At 34.6% G+C, this 6,089-nt stretch overlaps 1 pseudogene; it reads left to right on the top strand.

The window, feature by feature from the left end:
* The first annotated feature begins 1,174 nt into the window (after positions 1–1,174).
* LOC113175043 (olfactory receptor 4C15-like) lies at positions 1,175–2,115 on the top strand (annotated as a pseudogene).
* The last annotated feature ends 3,974 nt before the right edge of the window (positions 2,116–6,089 follow it).

Genomic DNA, 6,089 nt, shown 5'->3' with positions numbered 1-6,089 from the left:
ATAAATAATAAACATACATTAAAGTCTGCAGACTCTAAATTATATTCACCCAGTTATTTTTTTTTCCTTACATAGGAAAGGTTAGCAGGGTGCCAATATGCATTTGTAGGTGGCTGGACATTTGCCTCCTAACGCTTAATGATTTGCTCTGTTTGCTTTATCAAGATTCCTAATTCAAACATGAGCAAAGGAATAATATGTTTTAAACTTAAAACGTGGACTGAAACTGTAGAGAGACCATGGAGGCCCTATACCTCTTGCTGGAAAAGAAAACATCCTATTCCTTTCGCTGTTGACCTTCTTGAAAAGAATTGCATTTTGGAGCTAAAGATTTTAAGTTAAAATTCTAAATCAAGCATCTTTTGTTTGCTTTAAATTGAGATTTCTGATTGTATATTGTTCTCTGATAAATAAGGATAACAGGACCTCACACAGATTGTGGATCCCAAGCAACTACTTTCCCTGCATTGTTCCATTTATTCATCATAAAACAGGTATTATTTCTATTAACTTTTGTTCACATTTTTAAATGATAAATTGCAAGTAAAATTCAACACTTTGTATGTATTTATGCATCGAGGATAGTAGAGCTACACACTTTTTTCATACATCTTTCTGTTTTATAAAGAATGAATCATATCATTCACAAGACAAATTCCTTCCAAAGTTTTTAATAAATTTTTGAGGAGTAGCCATGGTTTTCAGGAACCACCTCAACTGCCTTTTATTTCTTCTTCTAATGGTAAATGAGGCAGTCCTCTGATCTAACATTGTAGTCTACTCATCCCTGTCTCATTCCATATGTATGGAAGGTGTGATATAAAATAATAGTCTTTCTTTGTGGCCACTTGAGTGTGGCTTCTGAAAACCTTTCAATAATTCACTAGGCAGCTACTACACAATGGTTAAAGCTGGACTTTGAAATAAAAAGTAACTTCTCCACACTGTTGAAAATCTGGCTTTTTAAAAGTTTACAATGATTTGACTCCACCTCAAATTTGCCTGATCTACAACAGCCTTCAATAAATGTCTAATATCATGTTCTCAGTGATAACAAAGCACTCAAATAGGTTCACATAATTCTGCACCAACTAGTTGATGATGATAATATTACAAATAGCTAATTATAGGTTAACATGATCACAGTTTTACCTTCACCTTTTCCTTGGAAATCATGTAAAACCAGAGCACTGTAACTGAGTTTGTCCTCCTGGGGCTTTTGAATAATTGAAGAATTCAGAAAACAGTATTTGTTGTGTTTATGTTGGTCTACATTACAACTGTCTGGGGTAAAATGCTTAATGTAGTGTCCATCCTCTTCATCCCTGAACTGCTGGGCTCCCCCATGTACTTCTTCTTGACATTCCTGTCCTTTCTGGATGCTTGCTTCTCCTCTGTCATCACACCAAAGATGATCATGGACTCCCTGTGTGAGAGGAAAACCATCTCTTACAAAAGACGCATCATTCAACTTTTTGCTGAGCACTTCCTTGCTGGAGCAGAGGTGATTGTCTTCATGTCCATAACCTATGACTGCTATGTGGATTTTCAAACTTTTGCATTACTCTTCCATTATAAACTGAACGCTCTGTGGCATTCTGGTGGGGATGGCCTGGACAGGGAGCTACTTTCATTCCATCATACAGATTCTCTTTATATTCCAGCTGCCCTTTAGTGACCCCAATGACATTGATCATTTCTTCTGTGACTTGTACCCATTACTGGAGCTGGACTGCACGGAACATCTTTGGACTTTTGTGGTTGCTAACAGTGGGTTTATCTGCATTATAATATTCACCATGTTGCTTGTCTCCTGTGGTGTAATCTTGCTCTCTCTGAGAACCCTTGATTCTGAAGGGCAGAAGAAAGCTCTGTCCACCTGTGAAGCTCATTTTTCTGTTGTGTTGTGTTTTTTTTTTTTTGTCCCATACATATTTACATATGCAATACCTTCTTCTACTTTTCCATTTGACAAAATGGTGTCAATACTTTACACCATGCTAAGCCCCTTGCTCAATCCTTTGACTTATACTTTTAGAAATATGGAAATAAAAAATGCTATGAGGAAAGTGGAAGAGATTGGTGGTGGTTTCTGATGAAAAACATAATTATTAAACTTCATAAATAATAATATAATTAGTAACAAATTCAAAATGGGCTTCAACAAAAAACTTGATGGGACCCTCATTATCTCGAAAGTGGTGACACAATTCTATAAAAATATCAGCACTGTAGGGTTGGAGATGATGTTGTTCATTATCTTTTCAGGTACCTACTCAAGTTGGCAAGCAAACATCCTATTGTGTAATTTGAATTTTATGCTTACTTAGAATCTAATATTTTTTAAATGGAAAGAAAAAAATATGTGTCAGATTGCAGGCTGCTGACTCCATGTTTGATAAAACTTGTGCATGGATAAAAAAAGTATCTTAGAAATTAGAGACAGATACTTAAAGTATTTCAAGTGCAAAGAAATTTTGATTTAGGATATTGATCTCAGTGATGCTGGAGAAAAACCAACCAGAACTCAGGATGGGCTATTCAGAAGAACATTAGTAGAACCTTCATTGTGGATTTCCTGTATGCTGTGACCATGTTCTTTAAGGTGGGTTCATTACTATCTCTACTGGTTTAATCATTATTGAATGCCATAACAGATAGACCCTGATGGCCCAGAGCTGCCTATCTTGGATGATTTTCTCTTTGTTCAGCACAACTTTATGTCAAATAAACTTCAGAGGGCAAGATGAGGCAGATGTCATAGGGTCTCAACAATGACTATTTCTTATTCAAGTTCAATCAAAAGGAATTGATGAAGGGCACAGCCAACAAAATAAGGACTGAATGTGGATATAGAGAGCTGACTCCTCTTCATTCTAAAGAGGAAATCCAGAGGCAACAGAGAGTAAAAAGAACTTTAAAACAAGATAATATTTTAATTTATTTGGTATTTCAAGTTTAAGCAATGAAATTATTAGGAATTATATTGTGTTACATCACAAGTCAGATAAGATCATAATTTTGCTAAAAATCTCAAAGTGTTCTCCAATCTCAAATTACTCTTATTCCTACCATGAATCTTTTGCCCATCCTTGCACTGTGGGTTTTTTCTTTATTTTATTCCCTGATTATTATTCTTTGTCTTCTTTTCACTGAAAATAACATTTTTTTTTCCTTTTGGCTCTGAATTCTCCCACTGTTATTTAATATTCCTATGTCTTCCCTGCTATCATTTTTAAATATACATGTGATGTGCTGGTCAGGCTGACTCATCCTGAAGTTTGCATCCATGGTATGCGGTAGGTGTTCTGAACAAGTCAATGGTTTCCTTCATTGTCTGTCTGTGCGTTCTTGGGTTTAGGTTGGATCCACCTGGAAGGTGGCAGTGTGACACTTTGCATGCCAGTGTGGGGCAGAGTGTTAGAGATTTCCTTGTTGTATAAAAGCATGGATTCTGGTTCTGGAATTTTTCTCTCTGCCAGCCTCTATCTCCTAGTTTAGGCTGAAACACAGAAATAGAAATGATACCATCTTGTGTCACAAAACTTGGTAAAATAGAATAAATGAAAGATTTTGAAACAGAAATGAAAGAAGGATATTCTTAAAGGTAGGGTGTTCATATAAAGACTATACAAAGAAGCCATTGTTTTAATGTGGTCCAACCTAAAGGGACCTGAGGAGCTAGGTACCATTTTCCCCTGAAGCTTCAGTTTTAAAAGCTATGTTCATTTTCATCCAATAGAACTATCCTACCTTCTTTTCAAATAAAATGAAATGAGATAATTATTTTATCCTTCAGAAATTGTGCTTTTAGTTTGAAAGTTACATAATCTCAAAATCAATTTCTGAGAGGAAAAAAAGCAATTAGATTAACACAAAAGTTTCCATATGTTTACAGAAATGTTTCTCTTTAACAAGCACATGTTGCTGCCCCAGTCCCAGTACAAGACACATTGTCCTCGTGGATTAATGCTGTCTTGTCCTAGATCTTAGTTATTGCATTTAATAAGGACACTGGCATCTTGCCCCACTTTTACAATCAGACCCTACATTTCATCCCCACATGCACAGTGTTCCATTCCTGAGCATCAAGAAAAGTGAACACATTTCCACAAATAAACCCAAGAGCAGTTTAAAATGGGCAGGGGAGTCTTTTAATTGGTGGTGGACATAAAATTTTAAACACATGTGAGCAAATGGAAAACCAATTTCCAATCCCTGGGGGAAAACTGAGAAGCAATTCTCCAGATGCATGAGCTCTCAGGGAAACCTCTTTAAATTCCAGTTAGAAATTAAGGAGGTTACCTTTTTATTCATTTTTCTTTTTCCTGAGACCATGTTCAAGACCACAGTTGTGAGCCACTGAGAACATAACCAGCTTGACTGCCAGAGAGCATGTTCCCCCACACCTTACATATACAAGTAAGATTGGGCAACGACTTTCACATTCTGGCCACCACTGCATGAAATTTTCTCTACAGAGATTATGGGGTGGTCATCATTAGAATTTTCAGGGAATCTGTATGTGGTAAGATTTATAATTTACATTTTTGCATTTTCAGAGAGATTTCAAATTGTGAGGCAGTGTTTAAAATTCTGTGTGTGTTGTGACCAGTGTACCAAGTTTAACGCAGTCCTGGGCCTATCAATACTGTGCATTTTTGGACCAATTACTTAGTTATTGTGGCTATAAGATTCTCATCTTTAATGGATGTTATATTACCACACTCAATGATAGTCAAGGGGAATAAATAATACATGTGGATCCTATAAGACAACATTTGATAATAACAACAGCTATTTAAATGTTTCCAATATTTCTTTCAGTCAGGATATGGTGTTAGGGAGAATGATACAATTAGACCCGTTTAGATTTTCATCTTCAAGTTAAAGACAAATATTATTAGAAAGGCAACAACTTCATATTTTTGTTCTAGTTCTCCTACAGCATATTCTTTGGTTTTTAATAAATTTTCATTTATCATTTGTCTTCTAATGTTCTCTCCATCTGGAGTTTTAAGTTCAAAAAGAGGAATTTTCTGAGGCTCTATAAAGTACATTGAAGTTGAAACATGACAAATTCAAGTATTGTTCCATCATTCACAATCATTGACGTAGCATGTAGCCTTTAGTATTTCCACAGCTACAAATTCACAAGTGGCACAGGGGAAAACATTAAAAAAAGAAATTGGGACTCAAGTCATGGAGTACAGTCTTCTAATAATGCCTATTTAATTTTCTCTAAGTGCTTTGAGTTCATAAATCCATAGCCCTAAAAATGATGACAAAAAGAAAAACTGACTTAAATCATGGTAAGAATGCCTTAGAATTGAGCTTATAGAGATGTTTTTAAGATACAGTTTTTGACCTTTGAAAAAGGAGGACAATTTTCATCTTTATTTGCATATGTCTGGAAAATGGAATGTATTATTTGTCAGCACAAGCTATATTACACTTACTGCTCAACCATAGAAAGTTTTGTAGAAGCAAAGACAGATAAGCATTAATGTGTTAAATTAATCATATGCTCCAAGTCAAATACATAGTATGTTAGTTCTCATTCACCTGTAGCAATTTAGATCAAATTGTTCAACCATATGAAAAAAAATTGACTCCTACATATCTTCAGGATCCTAATATGTTTGTGATAAGCAAAGATCTTATTTTGTTCTTTTAAAATTTTTCATATTTAGTGTGAATTGAATGAACACAAAGACAGTAAACATTTTTTTAAAAAAACATAAAAATGAAAAACTGCTTTAATTTACTCCTAAGAATTGTCCAGGAAAATCTAAGTTCCTGAATTTCTGAACTATTTTAGTCCTACTTGACATAACTTAGTCTCTTCTTTAAAATGAGCTCAATTACTAAGGTAAGAAGGTTCATGTACCTATAATAAAGATGAAAGGTGAAAACAAAAAGATTTTTTTTCTTAAATTCCATAAATATTAACTGTATAAAGAATGAGATATTTAGGGCTACCATGATGACAGAGAAAAGTACTAAAGTCTGAAAAAAATATATTTCTGAGCTGATCACAAAAATGAATATGCTTAGCTTGATATACAAGAAATACATATTTTATGGAT

Source organism: Urocitellus parryii, chromosome 4 (genome assembly GCF_045843805.1).
Source record: "Urocitellus parryii isolate mUroPar1 chromosome 4, mUroPar1.hap1, whole genome shotgun sequence".
NCBI lineage: Eukaryota > Metazoa > Chordata > Mammalia > Rodentia > Sciuridae > Urocitellus > Urocitellus parryii.
This window is presented reverse-complemented; position numbering and strand designations above follow the sequence as displayed.